The following is a 16,296-nucleotide window of genomic DNA, read 5'->3' on the forward strand; positions in this document are numbered from 1 at the left end:
CTGAGATTTCTTTGCAAACCTAGGCAAATCTCATTTGAAATGGGGCCAGGTTCACCCAGGCCCCTAGCGCCAACCCCCGCCCCCCTCCTATTTCTTCCTCTCCAGCCACCCCAGGCAGGTGTCTGGGGAAGAGTGGGGAACTTGGGAAGAACCCAGGGGCTATTAAGGGGTGTGGGGTGGGGATCTATGCTTTGTACACAGCCTGACCCGGCCTCTCCTTGGTATTTATGAGCTCCCAGGCGAGGCATGGAACGTGTCTCAAAGAGGCCAGGCCAAGAGGGCTTTGGAGGAAGGAGCATCCAGCCCCAAACCAGGGAAGGGGGCTTGGTGGGGCAGGGCTTGAGACCCTTTTCTTCCCAGCCGGTGATCAAATAGGGGAGTAGACAGCTCCCCTAGGGGGCCTGGAGAGAGGAAAAGAGAGCCAAGGGAGATGGGGGAAGAGGAGGCCTGGGGAGGCGGGGCCATGGGGCGGGGCATGGGGGGGTTGGCTGGAGCCTTTTAGCACTTTGGCTGTAATCAGACTGGAGCCAGGCGGTGGGCGGGCTGACAGCCATCCTGGGCGGGTGGCCCAGGTTCTGTGTGAGGCCACTGGGTGTGCTGCTGGGATCCTGGGTGGTCACTGACCAGCCTAACCCCAAGGGAGGGTGGTCCCACATTGCCCCCAGCGCCGCCCGCCCCCATCGCCCTGTATCAGATAGGCTACGCTGAGCTCTCTTTCTCTCCCCACCACCTGTCCTGGGCCCCAGAACAATCTGGAAGTGAGGTTTGCTTCCAGTAGAACAATTTGCAGAGCCTGCTGTCTGCCTCCCTCCCTCTCTGCCTTCCTTGGTTCACTGTGCCTCTGCTTCCCAGTCTCTCTTCCGAGTCTCCATCTCTCTGGGTCTGTCTCTCTCCGGCTCATATTTCTGTCATTCTGTGTCTGTTCCTCTTGGTGTTTGTCTTCATTTGTCTGTGTGTCTATATCAGCAGTCTTCCCTCTTCTGTCGGAAGCTGTCTCCCTATCCATCTCTGTCACTCATCTCTTGATATCTCTGTCTCTCCATCTTTCTCTCTAAGAATCTGTATAACTGTCTCCTTCTGAAGCTCCGTTCACTTGCCTCATCCCTCTTTCTGTGTCTTTTCTGACTCTCTCTCTCGCGCTGTGTCTGTGTTCCTATTTTTCTCGGTGTGTATCTTTATTTCTCTTTGTGTCTGTCTCTCTCCTGCCCTCTGCTTCACACCTTCTTCTGCAGTCCATCCAACACAGTAAGTACCAAGAGCACTGAAAGAAATCAGCCCCCCAGCCCCCCCCCCCCCCCCCCGCAAGAATATGCATGACTCTGTAAGGCACTTTGCCACTCCTGGCCTCAGTTTCCTCACTGGTGAAACACATATGGCAGATATCTAGTTCCCCTCTGTCAGTCTTTATCTTTCTGCCTTTGTCTCTGGTTTCTTGCAGCACAGCCCATCCTGTCTTCTGAGGGTTCTGCTTCTCTGCTATCTAAACTTCGCCCTGAAGTTAGGACTTCAGCCTCCTCAGATCCTGTCAGCCAGCAGGCCCCCAGAGGAGGATCCCTCACTTCTTCACCCTCTTGAACATCAGGGTAGACAAGGTCCCTTTCTGGGGCCATGTCTGGGATACAAACCAGATTAGCTCATCTCTCTAATCCTCTTTGTGCTGGGGCCTCTGCCAGGCAGGGACACCCACAGCGAAGAGCAACTCTGTGTGTGTGTGTGTGTGTGTGTGTGTGTGTGTTCTTGCATACGCGCAGATTCTTGGAGAAGGCAGAACCAAGGTTCTCTTCCTTCTGTTACTCCCTCCTGCCTGAAAAGCCCAAATTAAGCCCTCTTGTATAAGAAACCTCATCTGGCTTGAACCAAATCAGGGCTTTCATAATCCCAGTCGGTTCCTCTCCTTCCCTGCCCTCATCTCTTTTTTCTTTTACGGCCTCTTTAGGGCTCAAGAAATCATCCCAGCCATCCCCTTTTTCCTAAACAGCCCAGAACCCCACCCCTTCTACACATATATATTCTTCTCTAGTCATTGTCTGAGAAGGGTCTTTCCATCCCTTCTGTAAGAGTCTGGGTGTCTGGTCAGGGAGCAGGGTGTATGGGGGAGGAGGGGAGGCAAGTAGGTAGTCCTTGGATTTCACACTTGAAGTCAGAGGCCTCCAGCCCCCTCTCTGAAATTTCATTTGGAGAGGTCTTTCTTGGCTGATAAGATCAAAGCATTCCCTCTGCCAAATCATTACCTTATTTTCGAGGCAATTATAGAACTTATTGTATCAATTAGTCTGGTCTCCAGCTGCAGCCGTTTATCTCTGTCTCTCGTGGTGCGCTTGCCGAAGAAAGGGTCTGCCCAGCCCCGCGCAGCCAGCCAGGCCGGGGAGGGGAGGGCTAGGGCCGCGGCCCCGGGAGCTGTCCGGCTTCTTTCGGCAGGGAAGGGGTAGGTGGAGAACCTAGCGGGTGCGCTTTTGAGGTTTGGAGATCCGGCCAGCTCCTTCTTGCGCGCCCAGCCAGTGCCGCAGGCGCGCTCTTTCCCGCGGGCGCCACACCTGCACGCCCGATGTGGCCCAGAAGGACGCGCCAGCACAGCCTGGCGCGGGGATGAGAGCCACCAGGCCAGACCAGGGCGCGGGGTCCGCGGAGGAAAACGCTGAGCGGGAGCCAAGATGCAGGCCCCTTCCTGACTCTCGGGTGGGCGACTCATTCTGTGAGCCGTGCGCCCCGCAGTGGCGTTTTCTGGAAAGGCGTGGTGGCGTGAGTTTCGCCTCCGTGGAGACTCGTGCGTTTAAAACTGGAAGAAAACCTTAGGAGGGGATGGGTGGCACGGAGAAGTGGTGCCCCATGGGTGCGGGGAGCGTGGCCTGCTTTCCCTTGGCCCCGTCTGCAGCCTCTTCCTAAAGAAGAACCATGCCCACACCCCGGTGCTGGGGTCAGGTGAGGGTCTCTTAGAAAAGTGTTTCTTTGAAACTTTTGATACTTCTTGATAACTTCAAAATTATCCAGGACCCCAAAGAGCTTTTATTTATATGAATTCTATCTATTCATATTAAAAATTAAAATGAACGCAAGCGCCAAGTTGAAAGTGGTCCCAGTGGCCAAGGGTTTCCCTTGTGGCTCAGCTGGTAAAGAGTCCGCCTGCAATGAGGGAGACACGGTTTTGATCCCTGGGTTCCCAGGAAGATTCCCCTGGAGAAGGGAGCAGCTACCCACTCCAGTGGTATGGCATGGAGAATTCCGTGGACTGTATATGGTCCATGGACACGACTGAGTGACTTTCACCAGTGGCCAAAGCAGGACAATTTGAGCAACAGAATAGTTTTAGATTGTAACCCAAAGTATAAAATATGCATGAGTCCATACTGATCTAAATAAATGATTGAATAAATATATTGGGAGAAGAGACGGATCTCCCATACAGAATTCCAAATAATTTACTTTGCTTCCTTAAGGGAGGTGGTGTCCCTGGTGGCTCAGATGGTAAAGAATCTGCCTGCAATGCAGGAGACACAGGTTCCATCCCTGGGTTGGGAAGATCCCCTGGAGAAGGAAATAGCAACACACTCCAGTATTTTTGCCTAGAGAATTCCCATGGAGAGGGGAGCCTGACGGGCTACAGTCCATGGGGTGGCAAAGACTGGAATAGGACTGAGTGACTAACACCTTCACTCTTTTCACTTTAAGGAGGTAAAGTACAACTCCCCATTTCTACGTGTGGGCTGCAGGTTGTGACTTCCTTCCAGAGTACGGAACAAAAAAAGAGGGTGTGTGGGCGTTAGGGGACAGGGAGTGGAGGAGGGAGTAACTTTACAGTGGAGAAACCTGACAAACCTCAGTCATGTATCAAGATCAGCGTCAACAGTGATAAGTTGTGTTGTTAGTTGTATCCTGGATACATGTGATGAAAATGACACCACCTCTGTGGTTTTCCTCCCCTTAACCCACACTTTCTTGTTTATTTATTTGGCATGTGGGATCTTTAGTTGCAGCAAGTGGTGTGAGATCTAGTTCTCTGACCAGGGAAGGAACCCAGGCCCCCTGCATTGGGAGCGCAGAGTCTTAGCCACTGGACCACCAGGGAAGTCCCCACGCTTTCTAGGAAACACATCAGACCAATTCCATCAGAGGGACATTCTACAACATACCTGACCAGGAAGTACTCCTCAACGGTCAAGGTCATTCAGAAACAGGGAAAGTCTCCCGGACTTCCCTGGTGGCCAGTGGTTAAGACTTTGTGCTTCCGATGCAGGGGGCGGGGAAGTTCCATCTGTTGAAGGGGAACTAAAATTCCACATGTCTCATGGCCAAAAAATGTAAACAAACAAAAACTAAGAAACATCTGAGAAACTGTCATGGCCAAGAGGTACCTAAGAAGTCATGACAACCACGTATACTGTTGTATCCTGGTTGGGATCCTGGAAAAGATAAAGGACATTAGGGGAAAACTGAGGAAATTTGAATAAGGTATAAGGTATGGATTTGAGTAAATAATAATAATGTGTCAATATTAGTTAATTAATTTTGACAAATGCATCACACATTTGTAATGTGAGACGTTAATAATAGGGGGATGTGAGGAAACGGGCACTCTACTATCTTTGTAATTTTTCTACAACTATAAAACTTCTAAAAATAGTTTATTTTAAATGATTATAATATTTATATATTTTAATTAATTTAAAATTAATAATAAACCCAATACTTGCTAATATTAATGTCATGTTTTTATGAAAAATAACTATTGGGTTGGCCAAAAATTTCATTTGGGATTTTCCGTAAGATGTTATGGAAAAACCCAAGTGAACTTTGGGGCCAACCCAATATAATTTTCGAAACAAAAAACAGAAGAATGGTATTATGTAACATTTTTGCAACTATCTTTAAGATCTGGCTTAATAGCAGGATTCTCATATTTGCTTCTACATTCGACCAGTTGTGATACTGCATGTCTTATAGCGTCTGGAAAACTCCACTGTACACTCAGGAAAGGTCAAGTAACATCTTAGTATTATTATGAACCTCCCTGAGAACTGCCGCCTTAGTGATTTCATCCATTCCTGTGACTCTAGATTCCCAGTTCAGAATCCCCAGCTTCGAAACAGCTCTGTTGAGTTCTCTGGTCACATTTGTCTCTATACCCTTGCCTTCCCCTCTCCCTCAATTATCTGCCCTTTAGACACTTCACAGTCCATGTCAGCATGATCACATCATCCCTCTGGTCACTGTAGCTCTGTGAAGTCAATGTGCAAAACACGGCTCCCATCCCGTGGTGCAAAATCACTGAGTGATGGGACAGCTGCCTCTCTCGTTTTTCCCAGACAGCTAAGTGTCACAAACCCTAAAATACCAAACGCATAATAAGTGATTGTTGGATGACTGTAGATGATTCCAGAATCAGAGCTCTTTCCTTCTGATGAAGTCTCCCTCTTGCCCCTGCATATCAGCCCGAGTTTCCACTGTGGACGATAACAGTCTGCGATTTAGTAAGTTTGATGTCCACTTTGATTTAGCAAAGATTAATTTCTCTCATTGCCATAGCCAGGCCAAAATACCCAATTTGGACAAGGGATACACCTTGAGGGCAGATTCCTGACTTCAGAAATTAGGTTTGGGGCATTCAGTTTCAGCAGAGATGTTTCCATCCACAGAATGTTATACAAACCACAAAGGCTGCCGTCCTCTCACCCAAATAATGAGCATTGTTAGTCCACTTGACAAATAGCTTTTGGGTTTCAGTCTCCCAAATGACCCAGATACCACCGTCATTTTTTAAGTCATCTTGCATGCTTTTGTGCCTCAGATTTTATTATGTGGTATTCTTTCAATGTCTCTCCCATACGCTGTTCTGTTCCCAGAGCTTCTGCCCTCTAGCAGTCCTTAGACCCTCTTCCCTGAGCTATCGGAGAAACCTCCACTGGATATGCTCAGGAATTTCTGTGTCACCATTCAGACAGTGGGAAACTAATGAAGGTTATTAATGATGGAGCAGTGTGATAAAGGCAGACATCTGAGGAGAAGAGTCTGACTGCAGACTGAGTTCAGTTATATTCTTACTGATTTTCCGCCTGCTAGATTTAGCCATTTTCTGGTAGAGAGGTGTTTGAAGTCTTCTGTAATGGTGGATCCATCTCCGTCTGTTTCTCTTTGCAGTTCTATCCATTTTTTCTGCATGCATATTTCCTTTTCCCCTGTTCAGTTAGGCTTTGAAGAAACACCAATAGTTTAGGCTCAAGCAAATTAGTTTCTCCTCAGGACAGGCGATGTTAAAAAATGCTCTGAGGGGTGTAAACCAGATGGTAAAGTAGGAAGACCCTAAGCTCACCTCCTCCTCTGGGCACACCAAAATTAAAACTGTTTGCAGAACAACTGTCGATAAGAATGACCTGAAGACTGGCAAAAAAAGATCTTCTGCAACTAAAGGTATGAAGAAGGAACCACAACCAGATGGGTAGAGGGGGCAGAGACACAGTATAGTCGAGACCCACACACCCAGGCTGGCGACCCACAAGTAGGAAGATAATCACAACTGCAGAGTTTCTCTCTAAGGAATGAGGGGTTCAAGCACTGTATCAGGCTCCTCAGCCTGGGGGTCCTGCACTGGGAAGATGAACCCTGCAGATCATTTGGCTTTTAACGTCAGTGGGGCTTGCTTTGGGGAGAGCCAGCGGGTAACAGAGAACTCTCTCTTAAAGAGCACATATGATGTCTCACACACTCGGAGACCAAGAGCGGAAGTGGTCATTTGAAAGAAGCCTGAGTTAGACACACTTGCTGGTCTCGAAGAGCCTCCTGCTGAGCCTCCCTCTTGGAGAGGCAGGAGGGAACTGGAGCTCACTCTGGGGACGTAGACACTGTGGCAGGCGTTTGGGGGAGCTCATTCTACTCCAAGGACACTGGAGCTGGCAAGCACCATTTTGGAATCCTCCTTCTAGCTTATTAGTGCTGGGACCTGCCCCCACCCAACAGCCTGTTGGCTCCAGACTTGGATGAAAAATAAGTGAAAGTGTTAGCCACTCAGTCATGTCTGATTCTTTGTGACCCCATGGACTATAGCCCACCAGGCTCCTCTGTCCATGGGATTTTCCAGGCAAGAATACTGGCGTGGGTCGCCATGCCCTCCTCCAGGGGATCTTCCCGACCCAGGGATCGAACCTGCGTCTCTTACATGTCCTGCATTGGCAGGCGGGTTCTTTACCACTAGTGCCACCTGGGAAGCCCCAAATTTGATCCAGACTTCACACCATATATAAAAATTCCAGTTTTATTGAGATATAATTGGCATGTAGCATTGAGTTTAAGGTGTACAGCATAATGATTTGACTTACGTACATCCTGAAATGATTACCATAGTAAGTTTAATGGAAATCCATCATCTCATACAGACACCAAATTAAAGAAATAGAGAAAAAAAATTTTTTTCCTAGTGATGAGACCTCTTAGTACTTACTCTGTAAACAACTTTCATATATAACATATCACAGCATTAATTTTTATGTTGTATATTACATCCCTAGTATTTATTGGAAGTTTGTACCTTTGGAAGTTTGTACCTTTTTACCATCTGATCTAATTCCTTCCACCATCCACCTCTGGTAGCCACAAGTCTGATCTCTTTCTATGGATTTGTTTGTTTGTTTTTGAAGTACAGTTGACCTACAATACCGTATAAGTTCCTGGTGCATAACATAGTGATTCAGTATTTCTATGCATTGGAAAATAGTTACCATGATAAGTCTAGTTAGCATCTGTCACCGTATAAAGATATGGCATAATTATTTACTATATTCCCAACTGTACGTTTCATAGCCACACTTGTTGATGTTGTAACTGAAAGCTGGTGCCTCTAAATCTCCCTCACCTAGCTCTTCCCGTCCCCCATTCCTCTCCCCTCTGCCAACCACCCATTTGTTCTCTGTGCCAGTGACTCTGTTTCAGTTTTCTTGTGCTTGTTCATTAGTTTTGATTTTAGATTCCGCATATAAGTGAGATCACAGTATTTGGCTATTGTAAGTAATGCTGCAACAAATACAGGGAATCATAAGTCTTCGATTTCTTTTTCAGTTTCTCCCAGCAATGTTTTGTCATTTTCAGTGTGTGAGTCTTGCACATTTTTTGGTCAGCTTTATCCTTAAGTATTTCATATGGTTGATGCTATTATAAATGGTACTATTTATTCATTACTATCTCCATTGCTAGCATAAAGACAAATGATCTATTTTGTAATCTTGCTAAATTCACTTATTAGTTCTGGTAGCTTTTTGAGTGAGTGAGTGAAGTCGCTCAGCCGTGTCTGACTCTTGTAGCCTACAAGGCTCCTCTGTCCATGGAATTTTCCAGGCAAGAGTGCTGGAGTGGGTTGCCATTTCCTTCTCCAGGGGATCTTCCCAGACCAGGGATCGAACCTGGGTCTCCCGCATTGCAGGCAGACGCTTTACTGTCTGAGCCACCAGGTAGCCTTTTAGGGGGTGGAATTGCACGGCATGTGGGATCTTAGTTCCCTGACCAGGGATGGAACTCATACCTGCTTCAGTGGAAGCCCAGAGTCTTAACTACTGGACCAGCAGGAAAGTCCCTCTGGTAACTTTTTAAAGAAAAATAGAATCAGTTACATTTTCTACTTAGACAATTATGTTTTCTACAAATAGATACAGTTTTACTCCTCCCTTTCTAAGCTGAATGCATTTATGTCTTTTTCTTGCTTTACTGCACTGGCTAATACCTCCAATATAATAGTTGAATAGGAAAGTGGTAAAAGGAGGCCCTATTGCCCTTTTCCTAATCTTGAAAAAGTGAAAGTTAAAGTGTTAGTCAGTTGTGTGTGACTCTTTGTGACCGCATGGACTGCAGCCCACCAGGCTCCAAGCAAGAATACTGGAGTGGGTAGCCTATTCCTTCTCCAGGGGATCTTTCTTACCCAGGGATCAAACCCAGGTCTCCCGCATCACAGCCAGATTCTTCACCACCTGAGCCTAAAGAGCTAGACATATTCCTAATCTTAGGGAAAATTATTTAGTCTTTTATGATTAAATTTGATGTAAGTTGTAGGTTTTTTCTTTGATGTCCACTATTAGATTAAGGGAGTTCCCTTCTATTTCTAGTTTGCTATGTTTTTATCTGAAATGGAGGTTGGATTTTGTTAGATGTTTTTTTCTGAATCTATTTTTCACTAAAAATCTGCATTTATTTTCCTCAAAACCAAATGCTTTGACATGATTACATTTAAAGACTAACCAATTGCATCAGACATTGGATTTCTTTATTTATAATTATTCAATACAATAGATACATTTTAAAAAATCTGTTTTTTTTTTCATTGAGAGTAAACTGTATTAAACTTACTTTTCCTGAAGATACATTCAATAAATATATTCAGCAACAAACTTGGGCTCATAAGCCTTTGAAAATTTTAAGTAATCTTCAATGATGTTGATCAGGAAATTCTTTCATTGGTGGAATCAGTTATCACCAGAGTTGTATCACCTGGGAATATTGACATTGATCATATAGTTTTTATTTTTTGAACTGTTAATATGGTGAATTACATTGCTTGGTTTTCAAATGTTAAACCAATCTTACATTCCTGAGATAAACCTCATTATGGTTGTTTGGTTATTATGTATTATATTTTTATACACTATTAGATTTGATTTGATAAAATTTTACTAAGATTTGTTTTGAATGTTTGTTCATGAGGGAAGTTGGGTTTGTACCTTTCTTTGTCATGTTATTGCTTGGTCTCATAGAATGAGTTGGAAAGTGGAGAAATTTCTGTACAATTAGTATTTTGTCTCTTTAAATGCTTATAGGATTCATAAATGAAACTATCTGGGCCTTTTGAAGAAAAGCTTTAAACTAAGAAATCAGTTTCTTTCATAGGTGTGGAGCTGTTCTGGTTACCTATTTCTTCTTTAGGTAATTTGTGTCTAATTCGTGTCTTTCAAGGAGTTGGTCATTTCATATGTTATTAAATTTATTGATATAAAATTTATAATATTCCTTATTCTCCTTTTAAAATCTGTGCAGTCTGTAATGAATGGCACCTCTCTTTTCTGATGTTAGCCATTTGTGTCTTTTCTATTCTATTCCTAATTACTCTGGTTAGAGGTTTGTCAATTTTATTGATCTTAAAGAACCAGCTTTTGGTTTCATTGATTTTTCTTTATTGTTTTTGCTTTCCATTTCATTGATTTCTGCAGTTCCTTTTCCTCTGCTCATGTATTTCTACTTAACTGACTTTAATCCTTTTTTTAAATGTAGACATTTAATGTTATAAATTTCTCTCTATGTACTGCCTTATCTGTATCCTGCAAGAATTGATATGTTGTATTTTCATTTATTTACAAATATTTTCTAATTTTCTCTGATTTCCTTATTGACCCATGGGTTATTTAGAATTGTGTTATTTTCCAAATATTTTGGGATTCTCCAGAGATCTTTCTGTTATTATCATTATTATTCTTTTTGCCATGCTGCCTGGCATGTGGGATCTCAGTTCCCCAACCAGGGACTGAACCCAGGCATGGCAATGAAATCCCAGAAGCCTAACCACTAGGTCACCAAGGAGCTCCCTCTGTTATTAACTTCTAATTTAATTCCATCATAGTCAGAAAATATGCTTTGTATGATTTAAATTCTTTTAAACACATTGAGACATTTTAATGGTCTATCATAATACATGTTCTATGTGCACTAAAAATAAAACATGGATTCTGCTCCATTTGGTTGGAGACTTCTGTAACAATTTACCTTGTTTGTGTCTTTATATTTAAAGCGGATTTCTTGTAGGCAGCACATATTTGGGTCTTGCTTTTTTATAGGCAATCTCTTCCTTTAATTAGAGTGTTTAGATCATTTACATTTCATGTGGTGATTGAGATGGTTGGTTTTCAATCAACAATCTTACTATTTGTCTATCATCTCTTCTCTCTCCTCTCCCTTTTTTCTTTTTGGATTACTTTTTATAATTACCCTTTTTTTCACTGATGACAAGGCATTATAATCTGTTGGCAGCACAGAGAAAGATATTAATGAGACCAGAACGTCTGCATAGAAGTGGGCAGTGGTATGCAGCTGTTTTGTGGGGAACTGTGTATGGTTCATCATCTCATCATGTTTAGTTGCTCTGTTCCTTGCTTGTGCTGCTCAGCATCTCTCTGCAGGTGCTCAGTCTCCTTCATATGGTGAGTGAGCTCATCTTCATGGTGTTCTTCAAGGCTGTCAGTTGTTCTTTAGTCTTGGTTTGGATTTATCCTTCCTCTTCAGCCTGTTCTCTCTTTCCAAAGGCCCAAAGTTCTGGATGACATCCTCGCTGGGGTGGAAATTTTCTGACCCCTCGGGACTGAGACCATTGGTAACGGAAGTCTAGGGCTTGCCTGGTTCTGATGTGCCATACGCTGAGCAGCATCTGTGCGCATACCTCCGTGACTGATCTTGTCAGCGCAGTACCTGTCCAGTTGCTATGATTCCATGTTTATCTCGTTCATCTTGTTTTGCTTCTTAGAGATTGCTGTAACTTATCACGTACTTCCTCCATGTTATCGTACAGATTCACACGTTATATAAGAATCCTACTTTCTCCTCTCTCAGTCTTTGTGCTGTTGCTGGCATACATTTTACTTCTGGGTATTTTATAAACCCTACAGTGCATTTTTATAAAATTTAAAGAGATTTCAAGAATAAGAAAAATAATATTTCAAATTTACCCACATAATTACTATTTCTAGTGCTCTTCATTTTCCTTTTGCCTTGTATAGCTAAAGGAATTTGTATTTCTGTATTGCAGATTTGCTGGTGATAAGTTCTTTCAGATTGTGCATATTTGAGAAAAGTCTCTTATTTTGCCTTTGTTTTGAAAGGTATTTTTTTTTAACCAGGTATAGAATTCTAGGTTGACAGTTTTTTCCTTAGTACTGTAAAGCTATCACTCCACTGTCTTCAGGATTGTATTGTTATCAAAGAGAATTCTGTCGTAATTATTATCCTTGTTCATCTGCATAGAATATGGTCTTTCCCTTTTGCTTGTTTTGAAGATTTTTTTCTTTCGTTTTAAGCAATTTGATATGGTGGGCTTGTGTGTAGTTTCCTGTGCTTGGGGTTCTCATTTTTATCATATTTGAAAAAATTTGGCTATTATTTGTTAAAATATTTTCCTTCAGGGATTTCAATTACATTTATATCATGTAACTTTAATTTGTACCAAAGCACACTAATGTTCTGTTCATTGTTAAAAAATCTTTTTTTATGTTCTGCTGCTGCTGCTGCTAAGTCGCTTCAGTCGTGTCCGACTCTGCGTGACCCCATAGACAGCAGCCCACCAGGCGCCCCCGTTCCTGGGATTTTCGAGGCAAGAACACTGGAGTGGGTTGCCATTTCCTTCTCCAGTTCAGGAAAGTGAAAAGTGAAAGTGAAGTTGCTCAGTCGTGTCCGACTCTTAGCGACCCCATGGACTGCAGCCTTCCAGGCTCCTCCGTCCATGGGATTTTCCAGGCAAGAGTACTGGAGTGGGGTGCCATTGCCTTCTCCAGTTCAGGAAAGTGAAAAGTGAAAGTGAAGTTGCTCAGTCATGTCCGACTCTTAGCGACCCCATGGACTGCAGCCTTCCAGGCTCCTCCGTCCATGGGATTTTCCAGGCGAGAGTTCTGGAGTGGGCTGCCACTGCCTTCTCCCTTTTTATGTTTTATGTTTCACTATTAATTTTTTATTGCTTTTTTTTCAAGTATTTCTTCCATAGTATGTAATCTGCTATTACTACCATCCAATATTTTTTTTTTTTCATCTTAGATAGTGTGGTTTTCATTTCTAGAAGTTTGAGTTAGGTCTTTTCTTTATCTTTCATGTCTCAAATTAACAAACTCAGTTTTTCCTCTGACTTCTTAAACATAAGGAATACAGTAATAATAACTGTTTCAATATGATAAGTAACAATGTGTGTGTGCTCACTCAGTCGTGTCTGTCTCTTTGCAACCCCATGGACTAGCCTGCTGGGTTTCTCGGTCCATCAGAATTTTCAGGCAAGAATACTGGATCAGGTTGGCATTTCCTTCTCCAGGGGATCTTCTTGACCCAGAGATCAAACCCGTGTCTCCTGCACCTCCTGCATTGGCAGGCAGATTCTTTATCACTGAGCCACCACGGAAGCCCACATTTTTTTGGCTGCATCTTGCAGCATGTGCGATTTTAGTTCCCTGACCAGGGATTGAAACTGTGCCCTTTGCAGTGGAAGCTCAGAGTCCAAATCACAGGACTACCAGGGCTACCATCATGTCATTTTTGATTAATTTCCAATTGATTGTATTTTCTCCTAGTTATGGTCCAAATTTTCCTGCTTCTTTGTGTGCCTGGTAATTTTTGATTAGATGCTTTTTTATTGTGATTTTAGCTTTTTGGGTGCAGGTTTTTTTTTTTCTTATACAAATTCTGGAGCTTTGTTCTGGGACATAGTTATTTAGAAATAGTTTACCCTTTTGAGTCTTGTGAACTTTTAAGGCAGGAGCAGAACAGCATTTAGTCTAGGGCTAATTTTGGCCCACTATAGAGACAAAAACCTTCTAATTGAATACTCTATCTCATGTTCCATGAATTATGAGATTTGTCATTCTGGTTAGTGAGAACAAAAACTACTCATAGTCTCTTGAGAGCTCTGAGTATTGTTCCCTCTGATCCTTTGGGTGGTTCTCTCACTGGCCTTTGGTCCTTTCCTCACATCCATATATTGATTAGTACTCAGTTGAAGATCCAGAGAAAGCCTTTGAAGACCTCTGGACATCCCGCTCATTGCTGCTGTCTTATCTTCTCTCCCAGCTATCAGCTTCATTTCCTCTACTTAGGGAGATTGCCAGGCATACCTTGATCCCCTTTTCACAGTTTAGTCAATCAGAGGACTCACTTCATTTGTTTTCCATCTCTATTCTTTGTTGCCTGATATCTAACCTCTTAAAAATTGTTGATTGATATATTTTGCCCAGTGTTTAGTTGTTTTAGATGGGAAAATAATTAATAGTTGCTATTATTCCATCTTGGTCAGAGGTAGAATTCTCTAAAAATTTAAAAAACATATTTTGTTTCCATACTCTAATTATATCTTCATATTATGATGTATTTTTAGTTGTATATACTGCATTGTTGAATACTTTCCTGACAAAAGGGAAATTTTGTTTTGACTAGCATTGATGAGCTATTAATTGCCCATCTATAATTTTACACATCCAATAACTGGAGGAATTTTCTAGAGACCAACTTTTGACTTCATACATTTAAAATATTGTCCTCCATTTCAGATTTTACTTTTAGAGTCAGGTGCTATAAGATATGGGCTTTCCTGGTGGCACAGATGGTAAAGAATCTGCCAGCAATGTGAGAGACCCACAGCAATATAACTTTTGATGTTTCTCCTTCATGTCATTATGCCTGCAAGGTGGGGAAGCACAGTGACAGGACCACTCCTGGAAGCCATCTCTACAATGGGATAACTAGCGAAAACTCACCTGTACATGAAAGTGACTGCAAACCACATAAATATATTTTACTCAAAAATAACCCATTATTCAACTTACCTTTAGCTGAATTCTCAAAATGCTTTGGTCACCACTCCAAGATTACCCAATATAGAGGAAAGTGTGATACAGATGCCAGAGTAAAAAGAGACAGCAGTCTTAACTGACTACATTTAAAATATCTTACTTTAGCAAATTTTATAAAAAACATTTGACCAATGAACACATTGCTTGGGCTCTTTAGGTCTGGAGGGGGCTGTACCAATGATAGCCCTTAAAGCTTAACTTCATGGTAAATCTGCCTCTGCTAAAGATGCTGCTTCAGTTCAGGCTCCCTGTGGCTGACCAAAGTGAAGTGAAGTCACTCAGTCGTGTCTGAATCTTTTTGACCCCATGGACTGTAGCCTACCAGGCTCCTCCATCCATGGGATTTTCAGGCAAGAGTACTGGAGTGGGGTGCCATTTCCTTTTCCAGAGGATCTTCCTGATCCAGGGATCGAACCCAGGTCTCCCACATTGTAGGCAGCTGCATTGTAGGCTTTACCATCTGAGCCACCAGGGAAATCCCAAACAGAGTCGAAATTCTTTCCCTCAACAGATCTTGCCTTTGCTGGACTCATTTACTTTTCCAGATCCACACTGCCATCCCAGAGTTCCCACCATGCAGGCTGGCAACTTGGTGCATTGCATATGTTGTTCTCATTACCTGGAATACTCTTCACTGACTTCATCTCCTGGGAGCAGCTACCCCTCCTTCAAGACCAGGATGAGTGTCATTTCCTCTATGAGGCCGTTCCTGACTCCCCTGGGGATTAATTGTGTCAACACAGTGTATTCCTATTTTTAGTTTATTTATTTTTCAAGCTTTATTCTTTGAACGAAGAATGGAGAGTTGTGAGCTAATATTCCTGGGTACAATATCTTCCTGAAAGGCCCTCAGTAGGGCTGTTTTATACGGAGAAGGCAATGGCACGCCACTCCAGTACTCTTGGCTGGAAAATCCGATGGACAGAGGAGCCTGGTAGGATGCAGTCCATGGAGTCTCTAGGAGTCGGACACCACCGAGCGACTTCACTTTCACTTTTCACTTTCATTCATTGGAGAAGGAAATGGCAACCCACTCCAGTGTTCTTGCCTTGAGAATCCCAGGGACGGGGGAGCCTGGTGGGCTGTCGTCTATGGGGGTCGCACAGAGTCGGACACGACTGAAGTGACTTAGCAGCAGCAGGCCTATTTTATAGGGATCTTGTCAGCAGAGAGGGGAGAGAGTTCTGACAAGTCTGGTGCAGCTGTGCTCTCCCAGAACCCACTGGAGATCTCGCAGCGCCTGGGTGCACATCTCTGCATGTGGCCTACTGGCGCCATCTTGAATCACAGTGTATGTGTGGGGGGAGGCGTCTCTGCACATGGGCCACGGAGCTGAAGCCTTGAGCACAGTATTTCGCATGAACGCAGGTCTGAAGTGCCAGCCAGTGGCAGGGTCAGCACTCTAGGAGCAAGTGAAACCAGTGTCAGGACTTCCTGAAGTTCAGATTCTTTATTTCTCATACAGAAGAAATTCAGCAAGAGGGAAGGTAAGAGGTAAGAAATAGCTTTGCTGAGATCCACACTCTGTAGAAGAGCGGGTGCCATCTCAGAAGGTGAGAGGCCCTGGGAGATACACATTCCATAGAATGTGGTACCTGTGGAAAGACTTGAGAGCGGCTTCCTATTTTTTATCACAGTCTATCACAGTCCGCATGATACCATGTTTTGTACTGTCTCTCCCACCATCATTTTAAACCCCTAAGGCCTTGTAAACTTAATTATTTCTCTATCCCAG

The sequence above is a fragment of the Capricornis sumatraensis genome, chromosome 2 (assembly GCF_032405125.1).
Source record: "Capricornis sumatraensis isolate serow.1 chromosome 2, serow.2, whole genome shotgun sequence".
Classification (NCBI taxonomy): Eukaryota; Metazoa; Chordata; class Mammalia; order Artiodactyla; family Bovidae; genus Capricornis; species Capricornis sumatraensis.